The sequence below is a fragment of the Sitodiplosis mosellana genome, unplaced genomic scaffold (genome assembly GCF_009176505.1).
Source record: "Sitodiplosis mosellana isolate CC-2019 unplaced genomic scaffold, AAFC_SMos_1.0 Smas_scaffold_6162, whole genome shotgun sequence".
Lineage (NCBI taxonomy): Eukaryota > Metazoa > Arthropoda > Insecta > Diptera > Cecidomyiidae > Sitodiplosis > Sitodiplosis mosellana.
Window position 1 is genome coordinate 940,229 of NW_022601403.1, and position 24,953 is coordinate 965,181.

General features: G+C 37.5%; 1 protein-coding gene across 3 annotated transcripts in view; it reads left to right on the forward strand.

Moving 5' to 3' along the window:
* The first annotated feature begins 7,175 nt into the window (after positions 1 to 7,175).
* LOC129574287 (regulator of G-protein signaling 17) overlaps positions 7,176 to 24,953 on the forward strand; it is a 43,339-nt gene continuing 25,561 nt past the window's right edge. For 2 of the 3 annotated variants that reach the window (XM_055456078.1, XM_055456079.1), the window contains exon 1: positions 7,176 to 7,947. The gene's annotated coding sequence lies outside the window, so the exon portion shown is untranslated. The remainder of the gene's footprint in view (positions 7,948 to 24,953) is intronic. The other variant, XM_055456077.1, reaches the window with a different exon arrangement.

A 24,953-nucleotide genomic window follows, 5' to 3' on the forward strand; every position in this document is an offset into this window, starting at 1 on the left:
TATTTTGGGTTAGTATTTGATGGAAAAATATTTTTTTCATCTCTGGCTACAGTTTTGGTAGCACAATAATCAGGAAAAATGAAAAACCGTGCGCGTTTTGGTAAGAAAAACTAGTAAAAATGGCCTTTTTTTGATATTTTGGTCAAAAAAACCAGCCAAAGATGATTTTTTGGCATATTTTTTCAACGGAATTTGTTTTTCTGACTCTTTTCTATGAAATGAAAAAAGATTTCAAGTCAATAACGTCATTAATAGTTGAGTTAATGACCAAAACATGATGATATAAAAGTCTAAATATCCTAGCCCACACAAAATATTTGATAGGTCGATATTTTTCTTTTTATTACCACGTCAACGGAGAAATCGTAGTATGCAGTTTTGTTTGTTTTTAGGTCCCCTAACATCCCGCATTTAAAGTGTCCATGTGTGAGAGGATGTGTTGTACGGTGTTTGCAGAAAGCCTATGATTGTATTCCAAGATCTAAGTTGTGGTCGGTTTTGAGTGAGTACGGAGTAAATGGGTCATTAATGAGTGCAATTAAGAGTTTGTATGCATGTAGTAAAGCTGCTGTGCGTGTGGATGGAGAACTGAGCGATTGGTTTGAGGTGCGCAATGCTCTTAGACAGGGTTGTACAATTTCACCGCTTTTGTTTTATGTTTATATGGATAAAATAATTAAATCAGCCAAGCTGAGGGGTAACGTAACTTTGGGTGGTAATATTATTTCTGCTTTAGCGTATGCAGATGATCTGGTCCTGTTTGGCAGTTCTGAGCAAGAATTGCAAAACAGTATCAGTGACCTAGAAGGGGCTTGTAAAAACTTTGGCATGACAATTAGTAGCTCAAAGACACAAGTTATGCATGTTGGTAATGGTCGAGAGACAATTAATTGCGTTTTGAATGGTAGTGTGCTTGAACAAGTGTCAGAGTTTAAATATCTGGGATGTGTTTTCTCCGAAGATGGAAAATTCAACAAAGAATTTGAACATCGTAGAGTGAATGGTAATAAGGTAGTTGCACAACTTAGATCGCATGTGTTTAATAAGCGTGAATTGAGTGAAGAGACAAAGTCTCAAAGTGATGATTCACCGGCCAATCTTCAGACCAACTGTCTTGTATGGAAGTGAGAGCTGGGTCGATTCCAATAACTTAATTCATGATCTTGAGGTGTCTGATATGAAAGTGTTGCGTATGATTTCTGGAGTGTCGCGTAGAGACCAGTAGGAGAATAGAATAAGGAATGAGAGAATTCGCGAGGATCATGTACAGCGTATGAACGAGTCCCGTTTACCTTAATGTTACCATGTCATTTTGCTGAAAAATCAGTACTTGCCCGTGTGAAAAAGAAATGACTGACTGACTATAACTTCAGTTGACTTTAGTTGATTGAATTTATATTTTTGTTCTAAGAAAATCACTTGGTCCCAAATGAAGCAACTTAGATTGACTTGTAACTTCAAATGATTTCAGTTAACTATGATAGACTTACACTACACTTTGTACTGAAATGTCAATCAAAGTAAGTCATTTTTGTCCCAAATTAGTTAACTGACTGCTCAGTTACTATTTTTTCACACGGGTGCTTACCATCTTTGGCCAAAAAATTAGTATGCTGTTCAGAAAATCAGTATAAAAATCAGTATATGCCGAAAAACGCTTAAACCCAAGCAAATATCAAAATTTCATTGATGTAATGAGTTTACAATAAAAAAAGCGCTTAAAACCAACGAATTCAACTATTTGTTGACCTTAAAGTATTTATGTATCAAGACGCAAACTTTCGTTTTCTTCTAATTTTGTTCACTCTAGCGAAAATACGTTCTAGGAGCGGAAGTACCAGGGAAATAGAACACATATTCGATTTGGTGTGAAAATTTTTGGATGTTACGTTTTGTTTTATATATAGAATAAAAAATAATAATAAGAAATATATAACGTGATCGAAAATGTTTCCAATGTCATTGATGTTCTCGTTTCACTCGTACATAGAACTTCTGATTTTTTTTTAATCTGTCCAACTATTTTGCAGCTATACCAAATTCTCAGGAATATAAATACGAGCTCAAAGAAAAGCATGAAAGCAAAGAAAAAACTAAATTTTCCGAAAACACGTAAGATAAATTGTAAAAGTTCTCTTTCAATTTTCTTATGTTTTGTATGACGTGTCTCGGGATAATTGCGTCTCGTGCTTTTCTGAGCTTTTTTTGACAATTTTCTTTAACAGAAACATGAATTTTTCTGCCAAAAGTCAAGTATTTCTGTGCAAAATTTCAAAAATCAGTATAAAATCAGTACGAAGATTAAAAAATCAGTATCGAACGAAAAAAATTGGCCAAAAATCAGTATAGTACTGATAAAATCAGTACACATGGTAAAATTAGTTTACCTAAGTTAATTTTGAATGCTGAAGCGAATGGTCCGAGAGGTAGAGGTAGACCTCGAAGACGGCATTTAGATTCTGTTAAATGTGATTTGAGTGAATGGTCTTTAAACGCTTGTTGTTGTTGTTGTTGTTGTTGTTGTTGATGATGGAAAAGAGCGGACATTTTTGAGGGGAAAATCGCATTTTTATGAAAACAAACAATTGTCCCTTTCGCACTTAAATGAGCGTGCGTAATACGCTATCACCAACGCTTGAGTGATGGATGGCCAATACGGATTGGAATGAATAGTTATTTATTTGTATTGCCATTGCTCACAGTGATGCTCACTGCTCACGGTTGTGTCAAAAAGGCAACAAGTCATATTGCAGCATCTAACAATTTTCGTACGACGCACCAACACAAAATATTCAGAAAAATGAAACGCAGTTTTTCATACAGACACCGTATTTGTGTTTACATGTTTTGAGCGTGTTGTTTTGTGTGTGCGAGTGTAAAGTATTTGAATTCTTATAATTGAGAACCAAAACCAAACGTTTGTTGACCAATATACACTCGCAATAACAGCGATGCAATAGCATTCAGCCACAGCACACATCGGTCGCAACTGTAGGAAGAGTGGGGATTCGTCTGTATATGTGTTGTATAGAGTCTGATCTGTTGTTATGGACATGCGGCGCTTCTTTCGGTACAATTTTGATACCGACATCGTTTCGGAGGTTCTCTGTTTTAATCTAGGTTGTTTGATTTACAAGTCGTTATTGTCATAGATAAGGCTTTGTTTCATTCGTATTAGCTATCGGGTGGCAAATAAAACCACCAATTGATGAAGTAACTGCAATTGTTTGCTGATAAGTACTTACGTTGGTATCAACTGTATTACAATATTCAAGTAATCAGTGAAATAATATTCACTTTTATAAAGTTCTAAATAGTATAGTTTTGATTATGGATTATAGAGTAACTGCGATTTGACAAACATAATTTACTCTATTTGATCAAGTGTTTTCGATGCGACGAATGAAAACTTTATGGGGGAAAATGTGTGTCGGCATCTATCGCATCAGTTTTGCACGTAGTTCACATTTGAAATGGCTCGTATTTTAAGTACACATCGTATTGAAGCTTATTGAGTATCTTTTTGGGCTTTTTCCACTTGAAGTTCAATCGATTCATTCAGTTTTCGTTCCACCGCAGCCTTCGATTTGGACGTACTTTGTATTTAAGTTTCAAAAGCACATTGTACATTGAAACAGTTTATAGTTGTTTTCACGGTACGGCGCTGAGTCGTTCATTTCGTTTCTTCACGAAGGATTTTTTTTCTTATTTTCGAGCAAAATAAAGAAACAGTTGGTTTTGGAAGAGATCTTTTTGGATTTTCTTTTTTCGTCATTTTCATTCGGGATTGCTTTCTAAATTGAATTTTCTGACTGTTCGAAGATACGTTTTTCTGATTTTTTTGTTGAATTGTTCAATTTTGGTCCCTAATTGAAAGAATTACGACTCATTCAAGAGAAAAATATCGATATTCCATCAATTGATCACATAGATTTCAAATTTATCAGAAAATATTAGCTGAAAGTGGTTCAAAATCTCAAATTGAAATAAAAAAAAAAAGTTTCGACGCAAGCCCATGAGTTTTTGTTGTTGTTCGGGTTAAGAAAATTGGGGCGAACAACTGACAAAATGAACAGAGGAAACGAAAAAAAGATATGATTCCGTTGCATTCGTTGAAAAGCGCGAAAGTCAATTCCATTAGCCGGTCTAAGAGTGTTTGATGTATCGGTGTTTGTCGTATATGTTGTGGTTTATCGTGGGTGAATGTGATGTGTACCGTTAGCGCACCCATACATATAGAATGACATAGTTTGTGAAGCGAATTCGGTTGTTCAAGCTAAAGATAACGTGTGTAATTGTGTATTCCAGTTTCATGGTGCCAAACATCCACGGTCTATAGTGGAAAAGTGTATGGATGGTTCTGTGTAAATATATGTGCAGCAAGTAGCAGCACCAACGGCAGCACTTTCACCAAGCAAATGTACTGCAGCAGTAAACTGGGAAAATTTTCGTGTGAAATGCACATGTTTACAAGAAACGCGCTATAGAGAGATAGAGAGAGAGAGATAGAGAGAGAGAGAGAGAGAGAGAGAGAGATAGAGAGAGAGAGGGAGAGACTATGAGCAAAAGAGTAAGAGAGAGAGAGAGAGAGAGAGCGTGAAATACTCTCCCCTTATTTCTGTGTCTGTGCTAACACAACCAAATGTTACTGTGTCTGTGTGCGTGTGAGGCAATGTGTTGTAGAACGCGAAAGCATTTAGTAGCACCATTCGATAAGTGTTTTGCCCTTCGAATACTGCCGTTTCGCTTTCGAAATAATGGAATTTTTTTTCTGCTCTCATTTGTAAAACACGCTGAACTACAAGCACCATGAACTCTTCTAAGGGAAAAAAAAATTGACTCCTCATTCTCCACACTTTGTTGTTGATTTGGTTTATTTTGTTTTTAAATATAATGTTGTTGTTTTTGTTCATCCTCCAAATTCGTTTTAGCTACACTATTGACGGAAGCGAGCGAAAGCAAACAAAAAATCCAGTCGAAATGCTTTTGGTTGACAATGGCACACGTGTGTATGTGTGTGTGTGTGTGTGTGTTGGCTACGTTTCGATTGAACATTTTCATTCGGTAAACTAGGCCGGAGAGTCTGAAAAATGTGGGTATTGAATTCGAGATTGCGAATTAAAATCGAAGTTTGCCTGTTTTTCGTTGTTGTTATTATTATTATTTCGCTGTTTTGACATCTAAAATGTCCTCCGCCGAAAAAGCCCCGGACTCGGAATATGGTTTTTTGGCTGCGCCTCGGCCGACTCGATTCACTCTATTCACTGCAAAACATTTTCGCTGTGTGCTCTGTGCTGGAATATGTATTCACTTTTTCTATTCGGAATATTTGGCGTACACACACACACACACACACAATCTCTCCCTCTCACTCTCGCCCACTTCGGCCATGTTTTTTTTCCAGCACAGAAAAAAACAATGAAAAACTTGTTGTACCATTTCGATACATACCGAATGTTATACTCCAAAATAGTCGCCCAATCACACCGAAATAGCGTACAGCTCACTCTGTCCCGCACACACAAAGACCGAAAAATTTGAATATGCAAATTGTGACGAACGGTTCCGTTTTCTTCGTGTGGTTTTTTCTTTCTCGACATCGTCGTCGACGTCGTCGTCGTCGTTGTCGTCGTCTTTTTCTTCTTCTCTCGTTGCCGAAATGTGTTGGAGGAACCTTAATTTGCAAATTCAATATGCGCATTGTTTCTGTGGGTGCCCCCCCCGTGCTTGGAAAAGCGTCCCATTGTTCGATGCGCTCGCTCATTCTCATCCTCATGTTCTGCTCCACAATTTCAACTCTAGCTGTAGCTATAAATCCATCTCCCACTTTCTCTCTCCTTTTCTCCCTCTAGCTCGTCAATACGCTCTCCCTCTACCTCGTCCTCTCTATACCATTCAATTCATTTGTTCCCATATATCCATTGAATACATAGTAATGTAGGGCGAATTGTGCCATTTTCCATATCCATTTCGATCATTTTCAACCCAATAAATTGTAATTCCTTTGTCAATTATGAATACAAAGAATGGAAAAACATGGATCACAATTTTCAATTGGAATATACGGTGAACCGGAGGTACGTCATGAGTTGTTGGATTTAATCAGCATCACCATAAAAAAGAGGAAAAAAAAATAAAATAAAATCAAACGTATGTCGATAGTCAATTGATTTGCCTTTGTATTGTCGACATCGTCGTCGTCGTCGTAGTCATCATTTTCAACTGTGTGCTGCGATAGCAAAACAAGAAGCGCGACAATAAAGCGTCAGCGCTTTCTATCCAATTCAAACCGAATTCGAAATGAAAATCCACACCGAAAAGCAAAAGGAAAACGAAGGAAAAATAATCGTTCCTCCTCTCTTTCTTGCTCTTTCTATCGCACTCCTGTACTTGCTTCATCTCGCTCGCTCACCCGCTTCATAAACGCAAAAATATAGAGATGGAAAATGAAACCGTTGACTCGTGTGTGCTTCGCGACACCGATACACGGAATACAACACGAGCGAAAATGTGCGCTTCATAGGCACACACGAGAAAATGATGTGTTTGTGTCGTATGTGTGTGCACGTTTTCTTTTTCTTTTTCGTTTTCTTTTGTCAAATAGCAACACGAACAGCTCGCTCACGCGCAATGCAACGAATGAAAAAGCGATGAACGAAATGTCAAGTTGGTGGAAAATGGGCGTTCGAGTGAGACAGAGTCGCATTTGGAGCAAAGTAAAAGCATTTTCACCAATACCAATACGCATCAATGCATACATGTGCGGCCATTGAATCGCTGCTTAGGAGCAGCTAAACATAAATTGTGTGTGTATACATTGACACAATCGAGGACGTATACACGGAATGAAAATACGGTGGGCCCTCTCACAACTGTAAAGATGTGAAACAAAATGTAAAGCGCGCACACAGAGAACACCGAGCAACGAAAACAGGAGAAAAATCACAACAAGAACATCGATGAAAAGCGAGAAAAAAAAGAGAAAATGAACTAATAGAGAGAGAATGAGATAGATTGCGAGTAGAACGAACGAAACGAAACGGAACGAAGAAAACACACTCACACATACAATTGCAACACGTTAGAATGAGAGACAGAGAAGCGCTCTCACCACACACATTTGTGTGCGAGAAAAACTAAGAACAAACTTTACATTCACAAGAGTGCGAGAACTGAAAACGAAAACAGACATTGCTCGTTTAATGTGTTACGCGCGTGTTATAATTGTATTGTAAAGTGAAAAAGAAGTGAAGTAAAAAAGAAGAAAAAAAACATTTTTATCTTTTTCTCGATTTAACTCTAGTTTTTATCATCTAGTTTATTTTTTTGTTCGGTTTCTCTCGAAATAATAGAAATAAAAGTTGAAACCCAAGAAGAAGAAGAAGAAGAAGAAGAAAAAACAAAGTCAAACAATTTTCGGTTGGTTCTATTACTGTTTTTGTGTTCAAAAAATTGTCTCCGTTCTCGTTTTTCTTTCTCGTGTTTGATATATTTGATATTATCCGAAAATCCGAAAAGAAAATATCGAGGCAGCGAAGGCAAATTGGTGTTTGTATGTTTTACACGAAAACGGAACGAAACGAAGCAAAAGAAAAAATTGAATGTGAAACAGAAGCGAAAAATTGCAAGCAAATCAAAAAGAAAGAAGAAAAAAACGCGAAAACAGCAAAAGCACATCGAATACAACGCAGACTATCAGAATTCCGAAGAGAGAACGAAGGAACGAAAGAAGGAAAGAAAAAAAAAACGATTGAACAATTCGAGCACACGGAAAATAATCGTGTATAATGTTGAAGTGATTAAGTGTCGATTTTGAAAGAGTTCCGAAGCAAGAGCGAGAGCGAGAACGAGAGAAATAGGAAAACATACACATACACAGCGAGTGAGGCAAGGTTTAAAGAGGAAGACGACAGCTGAACGAAAGAATAAAAAAATGCGATAGCTATGGTGTGTAAAGCTTGTTTATGTTACAGCAAGAAAAAACAACAACATAAAATCTAATCCGAAAATTTTTGTTTTCAAAAATCCAAAAACTACAATATCAATCAAGAGATAGAGAGAGAGAGAGAGAGAAAGAGAGAGAGAGTGAGAGAGAGAGAGAGAGAGAGAGAGAGAGTAAAAAAACGACATGAACAACAAAAACAAGCAATGGATTAGAAAAGCGAGCGACAAAGCGAAATAATATAAAGAACTGAACTAAAAAACATTATTAGAAGCAATTGAGAGCAAGCGAAGCGAGAATCGAAGAGAGCGAATCATTTGTGTGTGCGTGTGTTTGCTAAAAAAAAAATCTAACGAAAGCACAACAAAATTCGGTTAGGTCGAACTGAATGCGATAGAAATCGGTTTGCTCGCAGCGATAGAATCGATGCTGATAATTTATCAACTTTTCTATGATAGATATTTCGAAGAGCGACTCTTTTGGCCTTTTTTCCCGAATTTGGCTCGGCTCTCATTATCTGTTTCTATTTCGATTTACTGGTTGATTTTCAACTTTTGAGCTGCTGCTACTCGTTGTTTTTGTTGCTCTCTCTCCCTTCCGAAAGAAACAAAAGCCAACCACTAACAACAACGAGAAACGACAGAGAGCGAAGACGAGAGTGAGACAGAGAAAAAACACACATTGTGTGTGTGTGTGTGCGCGAAAATTGCTCAGTTTTGTTCGGGTGATAATTTTTCGTGTCTTTGCCTCTAGCTCCTTGCTCTCGCCTCTCGCTATTGTGACGGCTGTGTGATGAAGAAGGGAGAAAATAACAGCGAAAAAGAAGAGTGCCAGGCATTTTAATGCTATCAGCTTTTCGTGTTTTAACGGAGAGAAACACATACAGAGCGAGGGAGGTAGGAAAGAATAGAGCGAAAAAAAATGTTGTTCGTTCAATTGCCGTTTTGTGCTGAAGTGTCAAAATCCAAAGCTTTTATTCCCGCCATCGAATGGGATGGCGCGTTTTGTGTGTCAAGTTATTTCGTTTTTTCTATCCCCTTTCCCTTTTTCGCACTCTCTCTCTCTCTCGTCTGTCGACCATTTGTGTCGAATTGATTTTATGCTCTTTCGATGAATATGGTCATTTCAACAAAAATGACATTTTTGACATTTTAAACGTAAAAGGTGAATTTTTGGAACAAGTTCACACAACAAAAAATCTCAAAAATGGAAATGTTCAGTGAACCGAATTGTTCACACCGAAATTCCAGTTTCAACACTTAAAATGCACACGAAACGTTACATTTTTTTCATTTCAAACTCAAATTCAAAATCTTAAGAATTCACGTGAATCAAAATATTTCAAAACGATCAGAAAATTTGAAAATTTCAAATCTGGGGATTGCCAAACGATGAAATAATCATAATTTCAGCCAGCTAGTCGTTGTAGCGATAGCAAGAAGAACCGTAGTAACACACGAACAACGCGACAACGACGACGAATTTATTTGATTTTATTGATTTTGAGGAAAAACACAAAATCAACATACAAACACATACTTGTATATACCCGAAAAAAAGAACGAGAATCATGAGAAACAGAAAAAAGGAGAGAGAAAGAGTGAGAAGAGAAGAAAAAAATAAATAACAGAAACTTACATTCACACGGATCAACGACAGCGCGATTCGAAAGAATCTTTAGTATGACGGTATGAATGAATTTTCAAATTTGCCGCAGCTCGCGGCTGCACCTGTGGAAATCGAGCAAAACTAGTGCCCAAGCAGCTTACAATTCGGCAATTCGTAACCAAACTACAAATCAATTCATTCAAAATCGTTGCCTAAGGGCAGCCAAACACGATTACCGTGCAAATTGTCAATGTTTTCGCTGCGATCGATCGCATTCCGGCGAATCAAAGATTCTTCTTACGTTTTTATTCACACGTTTTACTCGATGTTTAGAAACTTGTTGTTGGTTTTTCGCTTGGTTGTTTGTTTTCGATTCCGTTCTCGGTCGTTGTTGATTCTCTCTCTCTCTCTCTCTCACACACTTTTTTTCGTGTTTTTTTTTTGCTCTGTTACTCCCGATCGATTATTTTGGGTGGATATTCATGTGTTTTTATTTCATGCAGCGTTTATTTTTCAATGTTTGAAAACGCGTTTGCATTTCGCAAAATCTATTGCAATGTTGCAGCATTTGGATGTTGTTATTGTTGTATCTTGTTGATAGAATGTGTGTAATACAATCCTGAATCAGATTTTGTTGACTTAGAGAACAACAGTAAAAAAAATGTTTCATTGAGATTTAACAACTGAATCGGTACACATGCAAACACGTACATAGAACGAGGAGAGCATGGGGGAATAGGGAAAGAGAGATAGAGCGAGTTAAGAAGAGAGAGCAAACGAAAGAAAAAGAGAGCGAGAGTGATTGAGGAAAAATGATGTAGTCGCGGAAATTTTATGGGTCGAATGAGAATGGTCAACATTATATTTCTGTCAATCGCAAAAATAACGCTTTTTCACCAGTCTGAATGATGAGCAAACGAGTGGTTGGTGAAGAGAGGCACGACAGATGGAATGGGACGACGGGTGAATGGATGATTCTAAATCAGCAACAGCAATGGGGACAACTCGTTAAACAAACAACTGAAGCGATTTTTTTATGGCAGCAATTTTGTGGTGCAATGATGCAGACTCGATGAGGTTAAGCCCAATTTAGAATGCTAAATACAATTATTGAATCATTTTATGTAGTTATACGGGTCATTCATCTCTCTTCTCTTCCCCCGTTCGACTTTAGCTCGCTCTCGCTTCAGCTCATTCCTGTTGGCTTTTAATTTTTGCTATTTTGAATTTAAAATATCTCATAACTCTCATTCACAGTTTATGTGGCACGATAATGACTGTTTGTCGTTTAGCCACCGGAATCGAAAAGCTTTCGGTTCGGTTGGTCTGACGTGTATGTATTCACTCTTCATACATATATATATATATAAATGTGTGTATCGCATGGAAATATATATGTATATGGCGTTTGTTTCCTGGCAACATTATGGCTAGGGCAAGCGACTATAATGAATTAACAATTGTAAAACAACATACAAATGACCTGAAATCATTGTGTATTAGTCACAATAAACGGCCTGTTGTGAATGCAATTATAAGCTTCATACACACACACGTATATGAATCACCCCCACAGGTAGATCATATATGGAAATGTGTATTGTTGATTTTTTTCCCTCTTCGTCTATTTTTCTCTCTCGATATAGATCGAGCGAGCAAGCGAGCGAGCGAGAGAGAGAAAGCAAAAAAAAAATTGAGTAGTGGAGAGGTAGAATGGAACGAAGAGAGTCGGAACGGAAAATGGAGTGAAATGAGTGCATGATAATCATGAATATTCACTGGGAAAATCACATGAAGGGATCTCATAAATAAAGCAAAAACCACTTCAATTCATACTCTATATATAATATGTAAAATATAGTGGTCGGAGGCAGGAGAATGGGGGAACCGTTGGTTGGTCTCTCTCCACCGCCGCGCGTCCTCACTGACTTCACTTAAATACGCGGGGGCTAATAATAAAAAAAAGTAAAATAGAAATCTCTCAAGCGATACGAACGTAGTACGCGCGCCTGGCACACACGTTTACCAGAGAGCCCAATGCACGAAACAAATAAATCCGCCCAGCTCTAAAACAATACCAAATAGCAATAATCATCATACGAATGAAACATAAAGAAAAACGCAACAACAACAACCACGACGACGGCGATGACGAGCAGCAGCGCAAGGAGAGCGAATGAAGTAAAATTCAATTGAAAGCAAGCCAAAAGCACAAAAAAAAATTCTAAATAGTGCGTACGTAGTTTTTGTTGCTTTTTGTGTGTCGTGGTCGTGGTCGTTGTCGTACCGTGTGGCGAAAGCAGTAAGTGCACATGATACGATGGCCAAAAATTCGTGTATGTGGCAGTTTGTCACTTTCTCAAGGGAACAGCCGACGAACTTTCGAAATGATACACAACAAAATGGCACTTTCATGTGGCCACCATAAGATAGAGAGACAGAGAACCGCCTGACTATCGAACCATCCGAATATTAAATTGAATCGCTGATTGCGCACCACTCACGTTCACTTTGTCTTTCCGTTTTCATTTTCGTCCTTTGTACACTCGCTTTGTTTCTCTATTTCAACCTGCTTTTGATCACTGCATACGTTTCTACTACTCTCGCTTTCTCTCTTCCCCAAAGGGTGAGACTTTGCCATCGTTTTTCCATTAGATTTTTTGACGCTTCGTATAGTGTGTATTCTTGTAAATCTTCGTCTAAAAATCCTATCACTTCAAAAACGTTACGTACGTTTTTGTTTGTCCCAACATGTCCATACAGACTGTACTCAAATCACGGAGTTAACTTTTCTCGATTACAATGATAAAAATTTGATGATCTGCCGTCCATTCAAATACACCGATGAAAATCACGAATGTTTGGGATTTGGTTTTTGGTGTTTCCCATGAGAAACCACCACACATTCGATTCGTATGTACAGGAATGAACAAAGGAAAGTGTTATGGCTGTTTATTACTAGTACCGGTGATGGCAGTGGCGAGATGTATAACTTAATTCTTCAAAGATGTATGTACATACGTGCGCGCGCGTGTCATACAATGAAAGTGAGGCGGCGACTATCACGTGCTATTGCCGTTAATGTCATTCTCATACACTTTGAATTCATTCAGGTGATGAGTGTCTAATTCGATTCGTATGCATAGTTAAAAAATTTCAACTTGAAGATATTTCGTCGTAACAGGGCTAAAAAAAACTGTGCGCGAAATATGCTGTCGAAATAACTTATGTGCCGTAATTGTGCCATGACGGTTTACCCAATTTTGAGGGTTGATTTTTCGATTTTTTTTTTTCAGTATAGTCAAATTTAGTAAAATATCAAAAGAAAGGAATTGATGTCTGCTGTTATAGATACAATAAATGTGCCCGAAATGTGCGTAATAAAAATTGATAAAGTTCTTGAATCGACTAAACCAACCATCGCGTATTCGGGACGCTACGGCAGTGTACAGTGTACACAGAATAAAAGTCAACATTTAAAGCCAAAAAACCGTGCGCAAACCGAATAACACAAGAGAGAAAGAGAGCGAGGCAGAGAGACATTATCAAATGGACACTGTACAATAAATGCCAAACAACCGAATAATGTGTGATGAGCATTGCGCATAAGTTGCGTGGATTGAATACTTGTTTCGATTAATGCACATTGGCCCAAACTATGCTTTGCCAATGCGTGTGGTGAATGGAATTCGATTGTTTTGTTGACAGACAACGAAAAAGAGAGAGAGAGAGAGACAGCGACAAAATGGTATCAAACCATAGCAATCTTTTTTGATTCGATTATAGAGCACTTTTTGAAATTAGATTTTCGACTTTTTGATACACGACCAACAGCAGAAAGAAAAAAAAGCGAGCATGGAATCTCGGGAAAATGAACGAGGAGGCAAAGAGTCACAGAATGTCAGAAAAAAAAACATGTTTAAGCGACCAAGAAAGCATGTTTGTATTCCAATTTTTACCGAGTAGGAAAAAAAGACTACGAATTTTGTTTGTGTATGTGTTAACATATTTCATGTAAAAACCTAAAAATCCTATGGCATTACGATTCAAAGCAACAGAATTTCGTCTCTGCTGCTGATGCTTTTTTTCCCGTTCATTTGAATAACTTTTTTTTTCGAGTGGCACGATTTGATTGTAACATATGTGTGTACAATCTGTACATCGTATATATGTGTATGATGAACAGTACCAGTCACAGCTGAAGAACGGCCGCCAACAACAGCAACATCAACAGTAACAATACAATCCGTAATGAAGTGTGTGCGTGAGAGACTGTGAGAAAAAGAGAGAGAGAGAGAGAGCAAGAGAGAAAGAAAACTCGAGAGAGGGGGATAGAGTAAACTGAAGAAAGCGCCACTGAAAACACACCAAAGTGGGGGAGCAAAAAGGAAAAAAAAAACAGAAAAGAACGGCAATCTTCGAAATCGAGTCACATTGAAAACGGGAAGGAATCGAAACAAGGGCAAAAGCAAAGCATCCGTCACCGTCGTCATCGTCTTTGTGAAGCAATAAAAAAGAGAGACACTGAAACCAAAAACAGTACACGTGTGATAAAGAGAGCTACGGTGCGTGTGTGCGTGAGTGTGTGTGTGTGTGTGTGGATAAGAGAGGGATCGATTTTCTATGCTGGATGAATACACATCGCATTTATAAGAATATCCATGAAATGTATAAATATCATCGATGTAATGCATGGAATATGACATAGTGGGACAGAAAAAAGGTGTATTTCGTCGGAAATCCAAGCATTGCCGGTGGTTGTGTTGAATGAATGACTGACAAAAAACAAAATTCAGCTATACTCACACGTACGGCAAAAACATATTCTATCTATCGAAAAAAAAATAAAGATGAATAGATCCAGTTCGAATTGATTTTTGGAAGTTAGCCAGGATAGGAAGAAAAAAAATATACAAACGGGCGAACGCACGCACATTTACAGAGTAACAGCAAGACATATTTTCTCACCGCATTCCAACATACCTACACACATACACATGCACGCACGCACACACGCGCACATTCCACAAACGAGCTTGGCTCTCACTCAATAGACTAACTTGCGCTCCGTTTTCACATCTTTCGCTTCGATTCCGACACACACGTTAGCCAAACGAATATGATGATGCAAATGTCAATCAACGAGAGCATTGCACACATTATATAGATGAACGCCTTTTCCTTGTATGTCAATGCTCCGTTTTTCACCCATCAACGTAATTTTATGCTGTTTTGGATTATTTGATCGGACTATAGCCAAAGTATAACACACACGCAAACCGTGTGTGCTTTTTTATTCTGTCTTCATCCGCACCATCTCTCTCTCTCTCTCTCTCTCTCTCTCTCGTTTACTCACACTTTGTGTGCAGCTCGCCTTCCCATTCGCTCTCGTGTTCTCGTGTTCGCAACACGCGCCACCACACCACACCAATACCGATAATACCAATCCTCCTCCTCCTCGACGTTGTCGTCGTCATCGTCGACCTCCCCATTGCCTCCATCCCCCTCAACCCATAACCAACTACTTTTCTCTCGAATTCATATATTAAAAACGGAAACACACACGGCATATACCTATATTTTCGACGAGTTACAGCAGAAAAGCTTGGCTCGGCTGACACACAACGACAAAACATTCGGAATATTAGTTTGCGTGACGACCGGATGATTTTAGTGTGAGAGCGAACAAGAACGGGAGAGAAAAAGAGCGAGAGACACACGCACGCAAAAGGCACAAAGAGGCTAGTGTGTTTCGTCTATAGATTTTCGATGCGAATTCAATTGGAAATTTGTTTCGTTGAATAATTTCACTGTGTCATCGCATTGATGTCATTCGCTTGCTCGCCAGCTTTCGCTCGTTTCTATCATATTTTTCTGTTGTTGCTTTCGTTCAATCATTGTACCGTGTATTGTATGTGCTCTTCAATTTGATTCCACGATCTGAATGGTTCCCGTGCATGCCATTATGTATGTGTGTGTGTGTGTGTATCCCACGCCGCTAAATTGCTAACGACTCAAATGACAAGAGAATGTTAAACAGGGAGAGAATACGAGCCAACCAAGCTTCTTTTTTTTGCTCTAGTTCACTTGCGTTCCGTTGCGTTTTGTTGTCATTGAACATGAGCGCGTGAACACATTTTCTGCATCAATATTTCAATCAAAAATTAGTTTTGCGTTTGGAAGTGTGTGTATGTGTGCATCAATGAGTCCTTGGCCAAACGAACGTATCGAACACACACACACACACACGAAATAGCATCATTATACGTATACCCTTTTTTGTGTGTGTCCCACACAACGCGCACCGGTTCATATGCGAAAAATGATAGATTCGGGCTAATGGTGGGTGGGCACGCGTACGAAATATTAGAAATTGATTTTTAATCAAGCGGTAAGTGATGAAAATTGATTAACAGGTCAACACTTTTTACATGCACGTACATTCCATACAACTCGAAATGAAGTGTGAACGAGAGGAACGATAGAGCGAGATGAACGACCGAGGGAACGAAAGAGAACGAGGGAAAATGGGAAGAGGAAAGAGAGTGGCTGTCACGTAAACGGGATTTAAATGTGGCAAATGGGAGAGCACGGACATGAAGTATGAAAGATTATGTGAGAATGGGCTTATAGAAACTGTAAGAGCTGATACGAAAGCCATGGTATGCTTGGAGGGTTTAGAAAAAAACACATCACACCGTGATCCACAATTCAATTGAAATTCGTCAATTAAGTGAAGTGGTTCATACTCACACTTCACATGCACTATTATCCATTGCCAAAGTTTAATTTCATCGAATAATTGGAAATGGCTGCATACATCTAGGCCAATATGGGCCAAATGACACCGTTCCGATGAGATGAGTGAATGGCACTAGTTCAAAATATCGTAATGAACGCTTTCGGAAATTGATTTTGATCCACCAGAACCATTTCACTAGACTCAATATTGTCTATTTAAAGACATAGCAAATTATTTCATTTGGGATGCAATAGAAAGTGACCGAAATTGATGCCTCTCATCGAGTATTATTTCACATTTTTCACACAATACAAGAGAAAACGAAATAAAAAAAAACTTGAAGAAAATGGCTCTAGTACATGAAATATGATACCAAAAAGCTCTTTTCTTGATTCAGCCGAGAGAAAATTTTGAAAAAAAAATCATCTGAGGCCATTTCTTTTAAATTCTAAAGATGTATAAAGGATCAATTAAGACCAAATTAATCCCTTTGATGATTTTTCAGTTTGAAATAGCAATAAAATTAATATTTTATTCACCGTAAATACACAAAACTATTGCGCACTCAGTATTCGTGAGTGTTTTATTATCCATCACTCCTTGACACTGAGAAAAAGCTTTTGATGGACTCACAGTTAAGCCATCGATTAGATTCAATTAGAAACTATTTGACTTTCTTTAACAAGAAAGAAACAAATTTGATCTGATATTGGTTATATGTGCATTTTTCCCATTAAAATGTGTCAAATACACCGAGAAACAGCGCCGTAGCCAGGCCGGCGCAATGGGTGCATTGCACCCTCCAAAAATTTCAAAGGTGCAACAAAATCGGGTTTCAAAGGTGCAACAAAAGAAAAATTTCGATTTTACACCCTCCAATTTTTTTTTCTGGCTACGGCGCTGCCGAGAAACCTCTCAAATACAGAAAAAAATGCCAAAAAAAATAAGGAGAAGCATTGAAAACTGTTGTTTGAAAATTAAACCGTTGTGGTTTCGAATGTACATCAAAGCTTGGCAGAAAGTCAAAAATGGTTTAAAATATGCATTTCTCCTTCCCTTTTTTTTTATTGAAATAAACCTCGTTTTTACTAAACCAGCTTGTTTGGTGGCTTTTAAAGTTCTAGCTATTTTATCTGCTTTTTCCTAAACCGGGGCACACACACACACACACACATACATACATACACCTTGTGGACTGTCGAACATCTGTGTCATGCGTTCAATTTCCATATTTCATTTTTTGTTCCCTTGACTTGACTCACATTTCCAAAAGCTTGTCATCTATTTTGCTTTAAACACTCACTCAAAATGGTGCTGAGCATTGCATTCGATTTTATTTGGGTCTCGAAGGCGATGCCTCTTCTTCGCTCACTGACGTGCGCTTCTTCGTTGAGAGTTTGTGTTTAAGCATCCATGGTTGGAGCGAGGCGAAGGCGAACCAAAAAAGAAAAAAAAACCACGAAGAAATTTCATGCCAAACGAACGGAGTGATCTCTCGCAGAGTGAAAATTCAGTTGTGTGTGTGTGTGTATGCAAATGTAGGTTAAAAAATTACCATTACAATCCGATTTGTTGTTATTATAAAAAAAAATTGAAGACGAAGAGAAATTGCGTTGAACGGTTTGGAAAAATAGCGTGCATATTCCATTTTTTCCGCTGTTCAAATTTACGATGCCGCACAATAGCAGCCCACTTGATATGCAATCACACAAATTCTGTTTTTCCGCTCTCGTTTTCTCTCTCTCTCTCTCTCTCTCTCTCTCTCCTTCTGTTTTCATATGTTGTGCCCTTTGTTGAACGAAGCTTTTTCAGTGCGGCGGTAATAACTTTTTTTCCCCGCTGTCTCTCACTCTCTCTCCCTCTATTTATTCGCGCCAGCTCCTTTTAATTTAGGCTCGTCGCTTTTTTTCTGTGTCATTGCTGATGCATCAGTTCTATGAAACAAGCTCAAAAGTTAATTAATTTAATAGCCACGACCTGAAACGAACGATATGCCACTATGTGGTCACTAACAAGCATTTGCACACGGTCCAACGTGTGAAACGATTACATTCACGTCGGGATAATATGGACGCTATTTTTATTGGAATGCAATTGAAAAACGAGCTATGAATGAGGAGCGAATGACGACAACGATGGCACGACAGAGTAAAAAAATAATAAAGTTCACCTCGCTTCGCTACGCGTAGAGTCTTTTAGAACCTACGAAAAGACTCATTTTGGGCCTAGTTTGTTATTGCATAACAAACTATAATTGAGCCGTTACATAAAATGTACTACATCGCAATGTATGGATGGATTAGGCAGATAGCATACAGAGTACAATAAAGTTCAGGTCACCAAAAATCAAAAAATCAGCTAAACTTCTGTATTAAATTCAATGCTACCACAATAACCAATACTCAACATAATACATCATAATATGTGGAAATGAAAATTTTCAAGTATCGTATTGGTAATTACGTTTTAATCTAAATTTGTAGTTAGTCACAGATAATAATTAAACATAAAAACAGAATCTGTTTTGGAATTAAAAAATCCAAAGTTTTGGACTCCCATGAAGAAAAAAAAACAAAGTTAGTACCTTTTACATTTACAATGTACGTTTCATGTAACGGTAAAAATATGGATATACTTTCTCTCTCCACATTGAGAACGACGCGATAAAATTGACCGCTCATATGCAGCTACCGCGTGCACATACATCACTAAAATATGGCAAACTATACCATCGACTCAGGCCAGATCAATTGTTTTTACCGCTTTTCAACTGAACGATTCATGTTTGAAACAAACTTTGACTCATTTTTATTATTTACAACTGGAACTTGATGCCTTTTTAAACACTTTTTAACATCTTTCCCGTTGTGTGACACGTGGACAGCGTTAACTTGACACGTTGTCTCTCATGTGCACGATATTTCAACAGATTTTGGATTTTTTTTTTCTCTCGATCTTTTATCCTCATTTTGTCATTGTATTGATTGGTCACCGATTTCGATTGCATTCCACATGAGTTTTGCTTTTGAACCCGTACATGAGTGTTGATAAAAATTCGATCGCATTATTGATTCGTTGGATGCCATCACCGAATGCAATTGCAATTGAAACACACTTGGCGTGTAAAACGATGCTTGAAATTGAATCTTCAGCTTTCAATTTTAATTTTGAATCGATTTTTATCAAGTAGTTAAACAGTGTTTAATTACGTCCAGCGCCGTATCCAGGCCTGTGCAATGGGTGCATTGCACCCTCCAAAAATTTCAAAGGTGCAACCAAATTTTTGTTGCACCATAAAGAAAAAAATGAACAAAAAAAAAATCGATTTTGCACCCTCCAAAAAAAAATTCTGGATACGGCGCTGATTACGTCGAATTATCTTGTGACCGACCGGAAAGAAAAATGAACGTATATCGACAAAAAAAATTCTAACATACAAAATGAAAACCCGCAAGAATGAAGCGTTCTAACTGATTCACTCGAGAATTGTATTTTTCTTGTAACATTTAAAAATGCACATATTCTAAAAGTTCAATTACTGTGTGTAATTTTTTGTACATCAGCAAACGTCCGAGTTATTTGCAACTGCATTAAATTTCTGCATGGTAAAAAGAATTCGTTTCTGTGGAAGAAAAATTCGTTTTTGTGCAAAAACAAAGTCATTTCTTCCAATGGAAAATGCATTTGTTTTGTGCTCCGTTTAAAAAAATGCATGTACATTCTTTGGATTCGTTGCACGTCGAAGCATTGCATTGCATCCGAATCGAAAGGAATCCATTTTTTCGGCTAAAGTGGCCACATTTCAATTGTGTTGAAAAAAAAAATTGAACTATTTTACTGTGTTGAAACGAACGAAGGGAACAATAATATCAAATAATTGGGTCAACTTGATTTCAGATCTCCCGTTTTTTCACTCATTATATGAACGATGCGGTTGTTTGTATCCGTTTGATACGAGATGCCCTTTGTCGTCGTGTACAACATGTGTTCCATTTTATCGAATAAATGTTTTGTTCGATTCCGATCGACTCGTTATTTTGACTATATGACATTTAGCATACATACACAAGGCCCCAATGTGTTCCAATCAGCCAGTGATATTATGAACTCAAGAGAGATTTTCAATTGATTTCATTTGATACGCTTTGGTCTCGAGGTCAAGAATTGGTTGGCATCAGGCACAACCAACACCAAACACACAAATTGAACAACCGAAACACGTTATTAATAAATTAAAACCACTTTTTTTAATGAACATACCCCTCTCTGAGTTCCATCACATGGAATGATACGTGTGACGGCATATTTTTACACGGAACTTCGTTCTCAGTGCGCCGAGCACTTGCTACATATAATAACGTGTGTCACACGTATCATTCCATGTGATGGAACTCAGAGAGCCATTTCAAAATAGATTTGGTCTATCGTTTTTTCTTCGGTTATTTTAAATCGTCCTCACTACTGGAAAGAGATAGGGACTAGGTGTCTTCAGCATATTTGTAGTTCTTTTTATTTTTTACAATAATGCCAAAGACATCTAATCGTTATCTATTTCCAGTAGCGAGCAAATGCAAAAAAAAACGTCTTTTCCACTCAATGCTGAGTTGTATCACTTTTGCTCGCCACTTTATTTAACTCTTTTTTTCTCTAAGTTTTTTTCCGTCCTAGTTATGGGTAAAGAGCTCATAAGTTGTTATTTTGTTCTATGGGTGTCAATTTATGGATATCAATTGAAATGAAAATTCCTTTTGTGAAATCGGCGTGGTTTAGTTTTGAAAGAACGAGGAAAACGATTCGATTTTTGACAACTTCGATATTTTCATGTACACACACATATAAATACAATATAGTATAAATACGTATGGTGGATTGGAAAACATCAGCAATGAACTATACTAACACTTGGTGTAGCAAGTTCATCGAATATGTGAACGGGTGACAATATTCGATGACTTCAAAATCGTATGAAAAACCAAACAAGTGTTGACACACACTATTTCTCGAAATATTTCTTTGAATAACAAATCGTGGATGAAGCCTAAGCTTTGCAGAGCCCAAATATCAACAATAAAAGAAAATAAATAAATATAATTCCCAAGCAGATAATGTATATAAAATGTATGGCGTTTCCAAAAATTTATCAATATTTTTGGAGAATTATTTGAAGAATTTTTAATATAAATACACAATATCAAGTTGTTCAATATACTTACTTCGAAAAACTAAGCGTAGAAGCAGCATGCAATTGTTTTCTCAATTTCTTTTGCATGGTAAAATTGTGTACTCACCTCTCAATCTCTCTCAGACATTTTAACTCTCTTTCACCGTCTATTTCTCTCTCTTTCTGTTTTTCTTTCACACTTTTTCTCGCTATCTCTCGCTCATTCACTCTCTCCCTTCTCAAACACTGGCAACGCTTCTTGTTGGTTAAGACCAACCTTTTTATAAGTAAAACCATAATATGAGATAATTCCGCAAGCTTTTACTCTTTTCCACAACATTTTTCTTTCCATTTTCCAAGAAAAAGTATGGAATTTGTTTTGATTTGAAAACTAGTCAGAGCTAAGTAAAATCATCTTTCTTTAAATATTATGTGCGAGAAAATCTTGCCGGTGTAATAGTTGAAGTAGAATCATCTTTGAATTTAAAAAGTTTGAAAAATCATTATTCTTCTGCTCGAAAATATTGAAATAAGACGAGAAAAAAGACCCACTCGTTCAACTTTTTTCCCGTTGAAAATGTTCGGAAGAACTGCAGTTGCAATACTCTCGTCAGATTTCATTTGAATAAAAAAAAAAGTGGAAGACTTTGTTTGAAGAAAAAAAGGAAAGACTTTGTTCTTCGGAAGACACCAGTTCTTTTTTTTCTGGCACGAAGTTTCGCACGTCTTGTGGAACACAATTCGTTTCACAGCACAGATACAAAATTTCCCTTAAAATCATTTGAAATGTTCAAAACTTCCGCATGATCAAGCATGAAGTAGTTCATTGATTCGTTGAAGGTTGATGAATCTGTTTTTGTTCTCATGGTTGCGGTCGATTCACATAAAAATAGAAATCGATTGTTGTGGCAATTTTTTTTTACATTTCAATTTAATCACCGAACGAAAACATCAACATTTTCCGAATATCGCAATTTTGACGGTGCAAATGAAATTTGCTTAAGAAAAAACAGACCAAAATGTTCACACCAGAAGAAATGTGGAATTCTATTTGCGTTGCCATAAAGATAATGTTGGTTTACGTAATATTGGCCACCGTATTTCAAAACCACTACAGCCAATTTACAATGTTTACATTTGTAAATGCATTTTTATTACCATCAATAAAACCGCGTTCATATGTTTCATCGTTTCGATAAAGTTGGGTCGCTTCACGGAACAGAGCAGAGCTTCGTATTTCGTCATTGAGAGAAAAAAAAAAAACAAAAATATTCGCTTATGAAGTCAAAGTCATTTATTATATGGCGCATATTGCATAACCGCAAAATTTGTTGGTTACATGCACACCGGTTGGCCCAAAATGATAACACCATCGTTTGCCATACATTTTTCTCTCACTCTCTCACTCACCAAAAATGATGACGTTTCGGGGCGGAAGCTTTATACTATGCATTCCAATGGCTGTGAATGATATCAAATGTGTGTTTCTTATCATTTCCGTGCCATAGAAAAAGACTTTTGAAGTGGGTGGTTGCTTTATTTATATGTCGAGAGTGGAGAATAAAAAGAAATACGAACACATCGTTGAGATTCTTATTCATTGCGTGAATGAATAAACACTTGAATGAATTCGAATTGTGGCCATTTTGTGAATAGTCGGTTGCATTTTCACCTGAATATGTGATGCCGCCCAAATTCACCACGTTGCCAATCGTCAACATTGGAATAATGCTGTCGAAAATGGCTACTTGAGGAAAATAACATACGAGATGGTTTGAAACATGCATCAATGATACAGGCATTTGGCGCATATATATCATACATGCACAGAGAATGGACGAATGAGAGGAAGAGCGTTAGAGAGAAGAAGAAAGAGCAAGAGAGGAAGATCGAATGGAAGTGTGACGTGGGTAGGCAGCGAAATATTGATTTTGTGTGGTGGTGGTGGTGGTGGTGATTGTTTGCTTCAGCACATGAGGTTGCCAATTCCAATTGAATGAAGAAAATGGTGCAATTTGCAAGCATCAAGCCGGTTAAGTGTTTAATAATGATCTGATGGGAATCGACTATTATGATGATGTTCCAAGAGGATTTGCTTTGAGCCCCGGTCGTCCAATGCGCGGGACAAAAAAATAATATTTATTGACCTCATTGCACTTCACAAAGGCAAGTCCCATGAATCAAATATATATGCTCGCTTACAGACGAAGCAATCTAATGGCAACTGAGTGCAAATATAAAATGTGTGTGCGAGTGTGTGTTTATATTTGCACTGCAAGATTTGGTTTGCGGGCACGAATGGTCAATCGTAACGGTAAATATTTAATGTGGGACAATACTTTTGGTGAGAACGGAACGACAGCGACGATTCATTTGTGTGTTTGTATATGTGTGAGTAGAGATGAAATGCACACGTTAAACGATTGCTTTATTTACCTTTGTTAGAGGCTATTTTACCCACACTCACCCGGTCTTCCCTCTCCCTTTATTTCACTCTCTATTTTTCTTTTATTCATCGCTCTCTCGCTATTTCATTTGTGCAATTGTGACGTGAAACACAAAAACTATTGCGAATGCGACACAGTTGAAGCTCAAGTGATTCAATTTTGAAACAAATAAATATGCTTTTAATTTGTTTTCGCTTAAATGGCTTCATTCGAAATGAAAACAGTTTTTGTGTATGCACAATACAAATGATGATAGCAAAATCCCATTAAGCTATTTATTCAACAATAGCAACAACAACAAAACTGATGATGATGACGACGAAGTGCAAATGACGCTTTGACAAAAGGAAAAACCGCGCAAAAATTAAAGACCATACATGGAAAAATACCTCTTTCACTTCAAATCGAAGTATATAATAAGAGATTGGTGCTCTCTGTTCCCATACGTGTCAAGAGGCAAAACGGAAATGCAATCAGAAAACGAAAACGACAGAGTGAGAGCGAGAGAGTAAGAGGAAGAGAGAGCTGACCGACCGACAAAAATTCTAACCCAAAGACTAAATTGGCTCGCGCTATGCTGCGAAAATTGTTGCCAGTAGGCATTGGAAAAATATGTCACTAGCAATATGGCATTTGATGGAAATTGAATCGATGCCATCTCAGTTGAACATAATTTGTTCCAATTTTTCCTTCTCTAACACAATCAAATGACTTGAAAATTTTGTTGTTGCTGTGGCTGCTGTTGATTTTGCCGTTGCCATCATATCTACAAGATGACCGCGAGTTTTCTCTCTCTATCTCTCTCTCTCTCTCTCTCTTGCTTTCGTGCCAGCATGGAAAAAAAAGCGATGCAGCAAATCATTGTAATTTTGCCGTCAGTGGCGTAACTACAACTTTTGTTCGTAGGGTTTTTTTTTATATTGCTCCAATCGATAGATTTCCCCGAAAAATGAGATATTTTGAAATAATTTCGGGGAGGGTTTCTCACTAATTATACGATTTTTTTGGCTTTTTCGCCAAAAAATGCCAAAAATGGCCAAAAATATTTTTTGT